At 42.2% G+C, this 16,627-nt stretch overlaps 1 protein-coding gene across 2 annotated transcripts in view; it reads left to right on the top strand.

Moving 5' to 3' along the window:
• The window catches only part of grin2da (glutamate receptor, ionotropic, N-methyl D-aspartate 2D, a), a 140,775-nt gene that overhangs the window by 39,472 nt on the left and 84,676 nt on the right, over nt 1-16,627 (top strand). The gene's annotated exons all lie outside the window — the stretch shown is intronic.

Below are 16,627 nucleotides of genomic sequence, written 5' to 3' on the forward strand. Positions count from 1 at the left end.
GATCAGATTTATCAAACAATGGAAAACCTCAGCGAAAAACACTTTCCAGCTCTAATGTGCCTCGGGGTGAAAGTGCTGTATAAATGCAGCCCATTTCACAGTGTACTCACCGAAGCAGCTGCTGAGATCTGGGAACATAGTGACATAGCTAAAAACACACAAGTCAAAAATGTTGCTAATTACATGTGTGCCGCAACGACGCTACAGCAGATCAAAAGTATCACCGGTAATAAATTTCTCCTTCACCTTCGTTTCTCCTCCAACTACCCGTAGGGGAGTCACATGCCATTACTGACAGGAAATGATGGTTAAAACTACAAAATAAGACCCAATTTCTGAAACTAAAATGTCCCATTGATTGATCAGTTGATCCATTCATTCAGTCAATCATCCATTAGCACAGTCAGTTAACTGGGTATTTGTCGTTCAGTCCATCACTCAGTCTGTTATTCAATCATCCAACCAGGCATCCGCCATCAATTTCTCTCTCCACTCCTTCCCCCTCATCCCTCCCATTCATATACAAATCTCCCCCCCTGCTGCTCTCCCCTTCCACTTCTTCATCTCTCATTTTTCATTCTTCCCTTCTTGCTTATTAAATCACCCCCCCCCCCTTTCACTCTATCTAGAGCTTCCCTCCATCCATCTACCTATCTGCTCCGCTCTCCTGCCCATCTTTGTCTCCCATCTCGGCTCCTCCAGGGGCCGCGGTCACAAAGGCATCTGATGTGTCGTTTTGCATGTAAATTAGATAATTGGATTTGGACGCATAATGCACGGTGGCAGGCAGAGGGGGAGGAGGAAAAGGTGGGATGAAGGAAATGAGAGGAGCAAACAAGAGAGGTGGACTTATTGAAAGAGATGTGGGGGGGAGTTAAAGATTTATGTCTCTTCATACACTCACAAAGGCATGCGGAGGCATGAATATGTAAATACTCTGATATGAGCGCACACTCAGCTAAACACACAAGAAGCCGAGGGAGTTGCGTAGATGCATCTCAAACACACACACACTACGCTCGAGATTAGCTGGAAGCTTAATCAATTGATCATGCTCTACCTGCAGTGTGCTCCGCCAGGTGACGCCCCCGGAGGCAGTGATGCACGCCCAATTAAATTCCAAGCTTATGTTTAAGGTGACAGTGAGAACATTACCATGCCAACTGGGATTACCCAGCAGAGACCGGAGGCATGACCGCTGCCTCTCTTTATAGAGTTTGTACCTGTGAGATTTGGTGGAACGTCCCTGGAGAAAGATTAGTCTGCCGTTGAGTCCAGTGTAGTTTCAGGGTAACACAGTTTTAGCAGCACTGAGTAAAATGTTGTGTTACAGCAATGATTCGCCATATTTCCATCTTAATACATGTCAGTTACCTTTCTGGTTTAAAAGACTGATTGACACAGCAGTAACCCAACCAACAATATGTATGTATTTTGGCGCAAGTATGCTGATCTGGCTGTGAGGTTTTAAGTTGTGTGTATGGACTGGATGAGACGCGAAGGAATTGCCCTTCTTGGGATGAACAAAGTTGTCTGAATCTGAATCTGAATATATCCAATTTATGAATGATTGACATTCTCTGTGAATATGTGCTCATTTTCTCCTGCTGTATTTTACTTTTTCTGCATTTGTTTTGTTAGTGTTAATAAAGGAACAAGATAGTTTGACTTTCTGTACAACAGAAAATCCCATTTCATTTCATCAATGCAAGTGCAGTGTATTTTCTCATGACATTTACACCTCTAAATCATAGTGTACCGCTGACCTCGCCACATTGATGGCGTATCATTATCTAAGATGAATACTGTTTTTCTACTGTTCACTTCTACATTAGTGTAATGAAGAATAAAACGACTGTTGCAGCAGTAGCTATCTGATGTTGTAAAGTCTCGTCTCATATTACTATAAACGCATGTGCAGGAAGACTTCAAACTCGTGGCTGTGTTATTGAATTCGGTCTTATTGAACTATATAACATGCCCACACCGCCCCCCTGGTTTCAGGTTGTCCGTCCAGCTGTCCCATTCTTGTGATATCTCAGTAACGCCTTGAGGGAATTTCTTCAGATCTGGCACAAACATTCACTTGTACTAAAAGACGAACTGGTTATAATTTGGTGCTCAAAGGTCAAAGGTCACTGTGACCTCACAAAACACGTTTTTGGCCCTAACTCAAGAATTCATGCGCTAATTATGAGAAAATTGAACACAAATGTCTAATAGGACAAAATGATGAAGTGATGACATTTTATATCCAAAAGGTCAAAGGTCAACTTCACTGTGACATTATAATGGTCTGCAAAAAACGTTTCTGCCCATTACTCAACGCTGTACCTCGGGAAGGAGAGATTATGAACATATTTCCTGTAACTTGGCTGGTTGACGGAGGCATGAAATCACGAGGCGGTGATTCTAGTGTTGTTTTAATGCAGAACATCTGGTTCACGTGAGCAAATAAAGCAAGTCAGTGTTGGGGTAAACTCATAGGTAAAGGTAGTTGGCAAATTTCACGACTACGTGGGAATGTGTGGGCGTGTTTAGACTACACTTGATTGACATTTCTCTCGCTCTTGAAATAGTAACTTTCATTTTTGTGACTGGTGGAGAGCGCACAGTTTAATGACTTCCCAGTATGACTCAACCCACCTCCAAACTGCTGTCAAACAGCTGTAAATGATAGAAATGTTTGTTAATAACTCAAAAAAACAACAGTTTTGGCAGCATCTTGGTTAAATTCCTTTTTAACGGGAAGATTCCACAGGGAACGATCCATCTGATCTGTTACTTGTGTCGGGAGTAATCATGGTCACTCAAAAAAAAGTTTTCAGTGTGGCTGTAGGAAATTTTTTTTCTTTTTTTTTTTTTCCAGAACCTCCACTTTTTTATTTTCACCGTGTCTCCTCTTTATCACGGCACAGTTTGCCTTTTTTCCCGTCATTCACACTTGGCAACATTTCCACCACCCCACGCTGCGTGAAACGAACTCCGACCTGCGCTGTGGGGGAAGGAGAACACAAAGACGCCGCAAACAATCACATTACCTGAGCGGTTATTTAATCAGCGACTGATCGGCGGCGCTCACTCGGGTTCACCTGTTTGCTGCCGACGAAGAGCAGAGAGCAGGTGCTCCCGATGTGCAGTCGCTCGCTGCATTTGCTGCATGCTAAATTACCGGTTGTCAGTAACGGCGAGCGGATCTCCTTGGGCTCTGTGACTTCCGCTGCCATCGCTGTGAAAGCTGTCAGCTCTGTGAAACACACGCTCCCACACACACACACACACACACACACACTCATGCACACACTCCCCCGGTATCCTTGTCGCGACCTGTCCTATCAGTGCTAATGAAGGCAGTCACATCAGTGTGGTGATGGGAGTGAAGTGCTAATATGAATGTGTGTGTTTGTGTGTCTAATACAAGAGCTGCCACTCCTGCTTATAAACATGCAAATGGAGCTGTAAATGGAACATTAAACCCCCCCACCCCCCCTCGATGTTGTTTGATGTTGAAATAGCTACTCTTCTCCACTCACTGCACCCTTCCCTCCCCTCCTTGTTCTTCCCTCCCTTCCCTCCTCCTCCTCCATCTCCCTCTTTAATTGTCTCTCTTTTCCTCTCGGCTCTCCATCACTTCTTGTTTCCTCTGTCTCGCCTCTCATTTTCTAGCTTCCCCATCAGCTGTTTCCTCTCCTTTCGCCTTCAGCCTCTCTTGTCCTTCCCCCTTCCTCCCACTGTCCTCCCCTCATCTTCCTTCATCTCCCCGTCCTTGTCCCTCTCTCTTTTCAGTCCTCATAACATCTTCTTCCTCTCTCCGCTCTGTCTCATCCTTTTTTTCCCCCTGCACTCTCACTGTCGGAGTCAGGGCTCCATTTCATAATTGTTGCATAATTATGCAAATGATACCTGATCTGCAGACATTTAATCACATTGTTACAACCTGCCATTTCATTTGGTTTTTATTTCACTTTGTTGATGAGTTGAGTTTGATATTTAGATCTTTTCTTTTCTCCAGAAGCTTCTCACTGTGAGCGATGACGTCTCTGCACAAACACACTATGTTCTGACAAAATTAGATGATGAAAGATTTTTGGAGTCGTGTGTTTTTGTGCACCAATCACTGTTTAGCTTCATTTTAATCGAATCGTTTCTACAAACTTTCGATTTGACTTTTGCTCATTTAGTTGTGAAACTTCTATTTTATAGAGGAAATATTTAAGATTGCAAATGTTTTCTGGAGTTTTGAGTTTCTGTGTCATGATAGCGACAGAATGTGTTTCATATTATTCAGCGCGGCTGCTGAAAAATCCACAGCAGTGCACTTATTTTATTTTTAAAGCGCTGAATAATATTTCTGAACATCCGCTTAACATTCATTCATAGAAATTCAATTGTTACTACGACACTGGCACCATAACCTATGGTACCTTTTCTTTCTTTCTCTCAGCACATAAATATGCTTCTTATTGTCATTTATTATATTTTTCTCCTATGATTTGAGTGATTATACAACTAGACTTCTAGCCTCAACAACCACACATGTTGTTTGTCTCTCCCCTCTGATGCGACCCATAGGAGTGTATTGGTGGCAGGAGATATGCCACAGATAAACAGGTAAAAAAGAACAGATGACAGTGTGATGGTTTGGTTACCTTCAGGCACGAAAACAACTTGGTTGTTTAGGGAAAAATTGATCACGGTTTGGGTTAAGTATTTTGTTAAGGTTAGAGGATCCGTGTTGCCATGGTCACACTGGCAATTGTAGAACACTTGTGGTAATGGGGACAGAACTCACACAAAGCTGATGAGAATAATCATTCCTCATCCCAACAATAGAGACGGGCTGACCAAAGAAATGAACACAATGATTGGTCGAGTACATATCAGCTCATGATTATAGCCAATAAACAGCCACCAGATATACATACACACATCTGCTATTCATGTACAGTATATATATGCTAAGACACAAGAAACCTAAAGCTACATAAAGACTCAAAGCTTGTGCAGCTCTCGACCTCTTTGAGCGTGAAGAGGATGAGGAGAAGAGAGGACTTCAATATATAACAAGCACATTCATTTCCAATAACACAATCAATATCAATATCATCAAGCGTCGTCAAGTAGATTTGCCTTCCACATGATAAACAAACCATTTAACCGTCTATTACCTCCACACATATGACAACATCGCCTGACTTCCTCCTTCGCTCCCGTCATAATTACAGCCACTTCGCCTGAACGTAAACGTGTTATTTGGTGGCACTTGCTGTCTCTCATGGCCGCTGCATGACACTTCACAGTAAAACCTAACTATGGGCTGATATAAGTGGTCGTTTTTTTTTTTTTTAATGGGGGGGGGGGGGGGGGGGTGTACACTCTTTGTGCATCATAGAGGCTCCCTAGACAACAGGGAGGAGGTTTACCCACCAGCTGGCTGTCACAGTTGGTGATGCACTTGACCAGTCAAAACAAATTGTCACCAGATCAGCACACACAGCGTGGCAGCGTGGACCAGAGCAAACACAAGATTCCACACTGTCGTAATCCGCAGTTTCCACCAGATCGCCACGGAAATAGAGGCCTTCAACAGCTGCTATTACATCATGACTTGCACTGGTGTCTCATCTCTATTTCTTACCACCATCCCTCTTTTCCCCTGTCTCATTCCTGTCCCAGTTAGGACAGAGCTGCATTCAGACATGCCTCTAATGGGCAGACTCACAACACATGTAATGCCAAGTTGCACACATCACCATGACAACCCTGCTGGGACGAGAGGGAGATGGGACAAAAGACAAGGAGGGAGATGGTGATTGATGGATTGACTTGGATAGAGAGAAGAGGAAAGGCACAAGATTCAAAGAGGAGGGGGTAGAATGAGGAAGGAGAAGAAGAAAGAAGAGGATGAAAACAAAGAGTGGGAGTAGAGACTGGAAATTAGGGGAAATAAGTGGAGACAGAGAGAAGAGGAAGAAGTTATGTAAATAGAATGTGAGGTTGAGGTCACAGAAGTAACACAGCAGGATACTGAAGTGTATGTTTCTATTGATACGCTGCCTGTTTTCATGCCGTTAAAAAAAGCCAAATACTGTCAGCTTTGCTACACAGAGTAATCAAAGCCCTGGCCGGATGAATAATTTTTTATTTGTCAGCACGGATGTTTTCTTTTTCCTCTTCTGTCCAAAGTATGAAATAATTATTCTGCTACGGACCAGAGACCAAGGATATATGACTTGTATATTCCTTTCATTCAGCATCTCTATTTTTATTTTTTTATTTTCTCTGTCCTCCTTTTATATTTTCTCCCTTTTAATTTCTGGAGCGCTGCCTCCTCTCTGCGCCGCCTCCTTCTCTTTGTGGAGACAGGGACGGCTGAGCTGTACGTCTTGATCATACTGATTTTGTTTCATCGTCACGCACTTTCAGTGCCTGGCTCTCGTGGGCTCATGAGACACATCCATGCATCATTTGAAGACAAGGAACATTCTCCACACAGGCTCCAGCTTCAGACATCAGTTGTGCTGCAAAGGTTCCCACGGGACTTGGAAATCCTTGAAAGTTTATGGATTTTGAAAAGTGACTGGATAGCCTTGAAAGCACATGTTTTGTCATCAATACGCTTCAGTGCTCCCTGTCCAGTGATCAACGCTTCATCTCGTCCCTGTGATGGAGGTTTGTGCTGATGCAGCAGCAGTCGTTGAATTGACAAGATCAGAGATGAAAAATGACTCCCCAATTTTGTGCCCTTGGATTTTACCCATCACCATCTCTGGTGTCAACAAAAATTCCTTGAATATGTTGTCTGGAACCAGCGGCTGAAGAGGAAGCATAGACCTGAGCATCCAGTAGAAAAATAGAACACATCTGTTTTGATTGACGGGTTTTTGATGAGCTTGCAGCAGCTCTGTAAGAGCAACAAAACACTTTCTTTCCCTAAACCTTTGATGGACGTCCTGTCTGTCTTTTTTTACACCCATGTCGGCCATTACCGCCCTCAGAAATGGGCAAACAGAGACTGCACAGATTTGGATATGTGTTCATGTTTTACCTGGACGCAGACTTTAACAGTGTATTGAGCCTGAAGGTGTCAGGATCTGCTGTTTTCAAGCTGTTAGGACAAGGTGTATATATCAGCAAAACAATAACTCATCAATTATTATCTAACAAAAAGAATTCAAAAGTAGAACTTTATTGCATAAATGAAAAAAGGATCATTTGCATTACTTTACCTTTATAAATCTTGCTGCCCTAGTACTTCATCTGTTTCAGAATGTAATTGTGGGTTCATGTAGGATCTTTTGTAGAAGAAGAATAATCATTTTGTCATTAATAACTGTTGTTTCAGCCTGTGATGACTCATAATGACAACTGACTGAAGGTCAAGACTCACTGATGTCTTCATTGATCAGCACTGACCACACACTGTGCCTATTCACACCGTCACTTGTGTCACTTGTTTTAATCAGCACTCATTCATTTGTTGGGGGTTGTCAGAACAAAAGTCCTCATTGAATTACATTCACACATCAGTGTCAAATCAACTGTGTAGTTTAATAGGCCAGTTTCACAGCAGTCATTTCATGACTTGACATTGTAGCGGAAGCACAAATTTGTGTGATGGCTCTGCTCTATTCAAGTGTCCCAGTATGCCATGCAGCAGTGGTTGAAGATGTATTCAGATCTTTTGCTTAAGTGAAAGTACCTTTACCACAGTGTAAAAATACTGCATTCCACAAGTCCTGTATTTGAAATACTACTAATGTAAAGTATCAAGAAAAAGGCCATTACTGATATTTTGTTATCAGACTTTAACCAATTGTTAAAGGAGCTATTTGTAAGTTTCGCTATTGCTATATAGCTATGCTATAACGTTACGCATTAACAGCTGTCTACTTGCCAGTCTTGCCAAGGGCTTTGGCCATGGTTGCTTTTGCATTTCAAGAGGTTATAAATGTCCTCTGTGCAGCTACTTCTTCAGGTCAGCCTGTACCCTTCAGTGACTCGGTATCGGAAAGTGATGAGATTTGTTTCATGGACTTTTCCTGGTTTGACGCTATTTAAAATGCAGCAGTTCAGGCTACGACAGACTGGCAATCCTCTCGACAACTTAAAATGCCTCACAATGAATCTTGAAATGATTTATGAATATTAAAGAGCCACATGCAGCCCAGTCAAATCAAACATAAGAGATTCTGTGCTTCTCTAGTCTCCTTCACTGCGGCGTCTGAGCCACAGGAGTCATGATAGTCTTTACATCTCTGTCAGGCGCCCCCCCCCCCCTTTTGGTGGTTATGGTCACAAGCCTTTCATTTGTGTTGTGTGATTCCTCATACACTGCATGTGTGTGTATGTGGGCACAATAGCAAGAAATACAAACATTATTCTCATTGTTTCTTTTCATCCTTAACACACTGATAGTCTTTTATTTCTTACATCTGATGAATTGTAGATCTCGGCTTATCGCATATAGTGATCTTTAAAGGATTGCAGTGTCATGTGGTTTCTTCTTTCTCCCTGTAAGTGTATTATTTTCAGTGATATATAATTTAACTTTAATGTAACATCAACATTCCTGCATAAAAACGACGGTGAGAGATAAGAGGATTGAAAGATGAAGAGAGATGGAGAATAAATGCTGACAAATCCCAGACTTTCATTACATGAGGCATGAAATGGCTCTTGATCATTCAAGCTAACTTGTCCATCTCTGTCTCTCTCGCTCTGTCTGTCTCTCTCTCTCTTTCTTCCTTTTCATCTCTTTCTGTTTAACTCTCCACCATCTCTCACTCTCTTCCTTACTTTTTACGAAGTTGTCATGGTTACATGGAAAGCTTTTCTCGTAACAGGCCGTGGCAAAGAGGCTGAAATGTTTCCGCTGATGGAAAAATCACGCGCTCGCTCACACACACACACACACACACACACACACACACACACACACACACACACACACACACACACACACACACACACACACACACACACTGGTCAGTGAGATCTTTGATGCTTATTAGAGCAGGACTGTAAACCATTAGTACAAACTCTGCATCAGACAGACGGGCAGGCACACATCCAGTCTCTTCCCCCGAATGGATCCTTTTATCTGTCTCTATTGTGCAGTCCAATGTCTGTACATGAATCTATACCTACCAGCATCCAGACTTCGGTTTCTCTGCTGCAGAGTTCTTTCTTATGAATGAAACCGTATTGAATTAGAAATGACGAATATGAAATGGAAAAACATTTCATATTTTCATCCTTGTCAGTTGCATGAGGTGGATTTTCCATTGCTTCATTTCAGTTTGTGACAAAAAGTGATGGATGTGCTTTTTTTTTTTTCATATGAAAATGTTTTGCAGCCAGAGGTTCGCTCACGGTGTGACAGATTTAAATTTAGGATTTTATAGATTAGCCTTTTTGCACTTCATGAATTCATGGACGAACTCCCAGTCACATGTTAAGCATTGTTAACCATGTTGGAAATTCACAAGTCCAGTGGATCAGTTTGTTTATATTTGTTTCTGTTTATCCAGCACATTAATGAGACCAAATAAAATGATGGCCAGGCGCCGCTTTTTTTTTTTTTTGCCAACATGCAGGCTCAGTATTGCTGGCTCAAATCATTAGTAAAAGAGAAACTAGAATTACCGCCCCGTGGTTGTCTGCCTCCGCCACTCAGACTCCATAAGTTTCAGGTTACATCCCTGTGTATCCAGAGTCATATAAAATATGAACCATTTGAGTGAAATTTTGCCATAATTGCTGCGTGAAGTCTTGAGTAATGACAAAAAAAAGTGTTTTGTGAGGTCTGGACTGTCCTTGATCTTTGACCACCAAAATCTAATCAGTTCAACCTTGAGTCCAGGTGAATGTTTTTACCAAGTTTGAAGAAATTCCATCGAGGCATTATGGAGATATTGCATTCACAATGTCAAAACCACGTTTTTGAGAGGTAACCTTCGCCTTGACCTTTGACCTTTGACCACCAAAAGTCTAATCAGTTCAGCCTTGAGTCCCACTGTATGTTCGTACCAAAATTAAAAAAATTCCATCAAGGCATTACTGAAATATCATGTCCACGAGAAGGGGACAAATGGACGTTCGTATGTACGACAACCCGATAATATGCCTCCGGTTCTGGCGTTCACCGGCACGGAGGAATATTGTTTTGATTTATTTTGAAATCAGAAGTATCTGTCCAAGGGCACAAGGGATATTGTGGATGTAAACTGTTCTAATATGAATGCACTTCATGTTGGATATCGTTAGAGTCTGAAAGACAGAAGTGGGTGAGGATGCGGTGAGCTGTCCTCACTCAGCCAGGTGAGCTATTTCCTTTATATGAGTCACCACCTCAGGATTGTCATTGTGACAAGGTTTTCTCCAGATCTCTGGAGAGCCGGAGCACATGGCCTTCTGGGTAAACTTTATGCCTGTGAATGAAAAGGTGGATTAAATGGGGTGAGCAGAGTTTTACCCCCTCATTGTAACCGCCCGAAATCAAACCCCGGTCAGTCTGTCCGTTCCTCTCCCTTTGGTTAAATCCTCTCTATTGCTTTTCTTTTCCTTTATGTCTTATTCTTCACCTGTAATTCTCTTGATAACTAATTTTTTCTTCTCCCTCTCTTTTCTCCCAGTGTATAAAGTAATAAAACAGGTAGTGATTCCACAGGGAACTTCTTCTTCTTCTTCTCCCTCCTCTGTGTGTTTGATTCGCGGCCGTCACGTGTCTCTGTAATGAATTCAATCATTAGATCGGGCTCCGTCTCAGCTCTGCTGTTGTGTAGGTTATAATACAGAATGAGAACAGCATCTCCCACTGAGGCCTCACTCTCTCTCTCTCACACTTTAACCCTGCATTTGTGCTCCTCTCTCACTCATCCCTCCCTCCCTCCTGTGTTACAAGAGGAGTTTAAAGTAATAATCTCTGGTATTTTCATATAAATGAATGCCAGTTTTGTCAATGACTGTTGTAAGCGGAGGGTATATCTCCCGTAGAACATTGCGGCAGCTGATGCTTTTTTGTAGCTGCATCCCACATCTGTGAGTTGTTCAGTGATTCAGAGAGGCACTGGTGTTGTGCTCACTGATGACTGTCTCTGCCACAGGGAATAACGATCAGCCAATCAGAGCTTTAGAAAGTGGGATTAAGAATGTGGATGTCATCTTTTTTGTGTCCGAGCCAGAAAAAAAAAACTGCACCCATGAAAAAAAAAACAAAGTTGATTTACAGAAATAACATCAGTATATTAATTATTTTGATCATCCTGAAAAACGCCAAGTTATTTTCTCTTAGAAGCAGCTACAATAGCTTTTGATGTCAACTAATGATGTGTACTGATTACGGCTACTGGTTATATCAAAAATAAAAAATAAATACTCAACCTCCCTCTCCAAAGAGAAATTGGTTAACATGATGTAAGACTGAATGAAGTGAAACAAAATAAAAACCTTGTGAGCTTGAATAAGACTGACAATTTCCCATGTTACTGCTGCCTCATTTCATACCATCATCTGTGAGATGAGTGAAGCATCACACAGAATCCATTATATCCATGATAAATTATATATTCATTCTAAGGCTTTCACTGCCAGTGTGAACATCTTGAGTTGGACAGGAGAGAAAACGCTCCAGGTAATTTGGTTCAAATCAGAATTATCATAATGAATTAGGGAATATTTAAACATCCACCTGCACCATTCTGTCAAAATCGGATAACAGGTGATAAAGGTGAGGGTAAAGGCTCCGGCTGATGAATATTCCTGCCATTTAAACGTGTCTAAATGTAATTGAAAAGGTACCTTACTTAAGAATGGGCAAATTGGAGTCAGCAATGATTTCCCCAGACAAGAGTGAGTGAAATTGCTTTTTTTGAAATCTGTATTAAAGATATTTTCAGACAAAGGAATGAGAGCTCTCTGTAAATAATGTCACCGACATATAGAAAAAAAAAAATTAAGATTGAGGTTTTAAAATCAAACTGAGAAATCACAAATTTCAAAACAATCACGTGACAATGTGAACTCGATGTTCACGATAGTCATTCACCTCATCCCACACTGAGTATATTCGTTATCTCGCCCAACCCTGCTGTCGCTTCCTATAATAAAGCTAACGCTATTGTTTCTGTTGGATACGTGTAGCCGAAATGATGCCTTTAACAACAGATGTGAAACAGCTGGATGGGTAATGCATCATCGCAGTGTCCCAATTCAGGTCCCACATCTTTCGTGGGGAGATGGTGTGGCTTTTTCGTTGCCATCACGGACGCCGAAAACGAGACGGTCTGGCATACGGAGAATTTTTACTTTGCATCACCGTCTGTGCCTGCCATCACCATTGCATCACAAAGCATGGCTCCTGTCGCCCGGCAACCTTGACGCAACGCAAACGCATAACTTCTTTTCACAAAAACTTGTGTTTTAACGGCCCGTTATTTTAACAGTTGTACGATTCGCCGCTTTTACTTACATTTAAAAGTGTAATCCTCCGACTCTCTGTCAGTGTTTGGTTTCATTACCAGCGCGCAATGAATCTTGGGAAATCTTGGATCCAACAAAGGATCAAATGGGTGGCGCCCCCTGACACGGCTTGAGAACGCATTGTGCTGAGGGCTGGAGTGATCATGTCTGTAAATAATAGCAAAACCGCTGATTCGACAGGAATGCGATGATACTGGTTGCATCGCGCGTTAAAAACTCTGACACGTATTTGTTGAATTCTTCCTCTGTGCGACGGCAGCAGCTGCTGGATGACGCCTGTAGCGAACCTGTTTGATGCTTCTCCCCCTCTCAGTGAAGCGGCTCTTGTTTCTGTGCAGTGCCTCTCTCATTCTCTGGATCGCACACTCTCCCCCCGCCTGCACCTGTCTCCCTCTTTTGTTGCATTTATTTTTTATTTTTTATTTTTTTTCTTATTCCTCCTCTGTCTCTTGCAGTATCTCTCTCTCTCTCTCTTTTTCTTCCACCTTCCCTTTTTTTGCTCTTTTGCTCTCACCACCTCCTCACCCCCGCCTGCTGTTTTCTTTCCACTTTCTCGTTGCTGTCACCTCTGGTTCGCTGCTCCTCTCCTCTCCTCTCTGTACTGTACCTACCAAGGAGGGATGGGGGATGGGGGGGGGGGGGGGAGGCAGAGAGGGATGGTGAAGAATAAAGGATAGAGACATGTCGGACTTGTGCCACCCTGAACCTGAAGGCAGATATTTCTCTCTGGGGTAAAAAACCAGGTGAAATAGAAACACTGGTGTTTTCCAGATGTCAGGCAGCATCAGGGAATCGTGGGTGCAGCGGCAGATTGGCGGTCTCCTTCTACAAAGCTCCTGCTGACTACTTTCCATTCACTGAATTGGTGGGCATGAATTGAGAAGCAGAGACACGAGCACTTTTTTTTTTTTTTTTGTCTTGTCAAAGTGCCCTCAGAGATTGCACGGTGGATTTTTATTTCAGCTGCTGCAGGCCAACATGATTACACACACATTGATATTCCAGTATTATTTTGATGTAATGGTCACTGCGGTGTTTATCAATGTGCCGCGTACCCACCGAACACTTTATAGATGTTAACTTCCCTGTTGATGCTATTTGCATGTGTTTCCCAGGGTGCACGGTGCAATTTCACGATCCATTCACCCCCAGAGTTTCTGTTGGATCATAACGTTTGTTTATAATGACGAGCAGCTGTAGCTGTCCACGTCTTTATCTCCCTGAATCTATTGCATATCAAACACTCTCTGTCTTGATGGCGTCAGCACTTCATGGGGAAATATTCGCTTTTCTCTCAACCAGTTAGTGAGCTGACTGTTTCTTTTAAATTCAAAGAGGCTGACAAAGAGCCCCATAGCGCCCCCCCCCCCCCCCCCCCCCCCCTCCCCCCCTCCTCTGGGAAGTGGAGTCAAAGTGAATCAACTAGTTCAGTAAAGACTGTGACTTTTCAGTCATCTGCACCTATAGGAGCTGAATCTCATTTCACTCTCTGACCCTAAGTCCTCGTTAAGAAAAGTGTCTGCTTTACGCCTGAAATGGACGTATCCATATTCAGAATACTAAACACCATACTTCTTGTACAATAGCAGGGATAAGCTCATACTCTTATTATTAGAAAGCAGAATATGATATCTGGGACATGCATTTAATACGCTGATTTGCTGCCTCTGTAAGCTGCTTTTTAAAGCTGCTTTTCATTAATTCTGCTTCACACTGCATTTGATACGTAACGTAAAGTCAACACAAGACTGGAGGTATATTTTCCACTCAGATCCCACTGTGGATGATTGGGCCCGAGTCATAAAGGTAAACGTAATGTTTTGAGGTTGTGTAGGCGAACATTGGCGAACCTGGACTCTGCATTACTTTGTTCCAGATAATGACAGTAATTGTTGGTTGCAGCCTCAAAAGGAAACAAACTGACTGTAATAGACATTTTTGACATTTCTGCACAGTCATAGCGGCACATTTGATGATATAACCTCACAATATACGACAGCAAATATCTTTTGTAGGAAAAGTAATAGCGACCTGATAGCACTTTCTATTAATGTAATGAGAATATGCTGTTAATTGATGTATTTGGCAAGTTGCAAATATTTTGATACTGAATGTATCAGTAAAATATTCATCAAAATATCAGAACTTGCAGCACAATATCCACTCGTAGTGAGTTTGGACTCTCCCAGCACATGGTTAAGGTTCAGGAAATATCCACGTCCAGTTTAATACAGAAAAACAAAAAAAAATCTCTTTCCCTATTCTTAATCAAAGTAGTTTTGTTGGCTGAACCACAGACAGAACTTTGGATGCAAACCTCAGTCTCTGGTGTCAGTACCGCCAACTACACCAACCACTTCCTTGCAAATCTGCTGCTGTTAATAAATGTAGCGCTTCACTCATTCTAAAATACCCAGATTTGACAGGGTTGTTAAGTCCATAGCACTTTGTGGACATTTGTTGGTTTTTGATGAAACCTGCTCTTTGCTGTGGTGGTGTCAGTCGTCAATCAAACAATGACATCTTTTTTTTTACTGTCGATGTCTTTAGACGGGTCTTTCTCCCAGGGCGTCGCTCTGTTCATTATTTGCCCGGTTCTTCTTCTGCCCTTAATTTGATGAAATCGCTTTGCTTTTATTTGCATATCCCTGGAAAGGAGAGATACTTGGTTTTCAGAAGAGAACATATAAAGCTCTCCTAATCTGGCTGTAGGTTAAATCTCTCTGATGTTGAACATACCAGCAACACGCATTATCAACATGACTCATATCTTTTTTCTTTTTTTTCTTTTCTTTTTTTGATATAAGAATCTGATAACTTAGCACTTGAAGAATATATGATGTGCGCTCTTGGCTGCGTAGTTACAACAGTATATCTGTGTTTTTGAAGTGCTTTCTGCTGTGCATATTTGCTGTTTTGAAGCTGATTGCAGTTGATTAAGTGTTATTTGAGATGTTGTCGAGATTTTCTTTCAGCGAGGTCGCCTGTGTGAGTGTGTGGGATGGTTTCATCAGGATGCTTTGATGTGTTTTTTTTTTTCTCTCCAGATGCTTTTAAGGTAGATGTTTCATTAAAACACATCAAAGGTAAAGCTCTCTCACCCCCCACCCCCCACCCCCCCGCACCAAGGCTGCTTTTGTCTTTCCTGGTATTAAAAGTATTCTCAAGTATTTGTCCTTCGGTGTTTACTCTCTTTCAGCTCTGCTCTTTCTGCAGACCTCCAGCTTTTGCGCGACACACAAATTCAGCTGAAGACATTTTAGCGATTTTGGCTCCTCTCTCCCGCCCTGCATCATCACCTCCTCGGTTCTCTGCTTCTCCCACCTCGCGGCCTCTACACCTCCACGATGTGATTTCCTCTCGTATTAACTGAAATGTGTTTTCTCTGAAGCACAGAATACCTGATGTTAGGTCCCTGCAGTGAAGGTCTCGCTTCCACCTCCTCCGCTTTGATTACTTCACTTGATATTCTGTTGTTGATGTTTTTTTTTTTTTAGTCTGTGTTAACACGTTGATTGAACATCATTAATTCAATTGCCAGAAGTAGTCACTGATAGTTTTCTCCAAGATTTAGGTAAGTTTCCAGAAACCCTGTTGCATGTTTGTGCAGCAGTTTGTCCTGATAATAATGCAAATAAGCATCGACCTACAAATCAAAAGAAGCCTGAACATCATGGAAATTAGACAATTGGGAGATGAGATGCTAAATGTGGAGGAAAAGCCAGAAAGTGACAAAGCAGGCAGGGTTAGTCTTCCTCGGTGTGGTGGCTTTGTATTAGGACGTTAGGCTCACCTCTGTTGTGCATCTAGCCTATTGGACTAAACTTTATTTTGTCTTCCATCCAGCATCCATCAGCTCCTCCTTCACTCACTCAGCCTCTGCTGTTTGTTGTCAGCTTTAGATCGAGACCGTTCTACCTCACAAATCACCCCCATAGCTTGTTTGTGCAAAGAGTTTACGATGACCCATAGTTACGTTTTGGTTGCCAAGCGACACCTAGCGATTTTGCGAGACAGCTGAAGCCTCAGGGCTCACTTCAGGTACACTCACGCAGAGCCAAGGATAAAGTTAAATTGCCTTCATTAGTCAGGGCATTTATGAGAATATCTTAAAAAATCAACCCAGACTGGGTCTTCCTCACGG

The sequence above is a fragment of the Seriola aureovittata genome, chromosome 16 (assembly GCF_021018895.1).
Source record: "Seriola aureovittata isolate HTS-2021-v1 ecotype China chromosome 16, ASM2101889v1, whole genome shotgun sequence".
Taxonomy (NCBI): Eukaryota; Metazoa; Chordata; class Actinopteri; order Carangiformes; family Carangidae; genus Seriola; species Seriola aureovittata.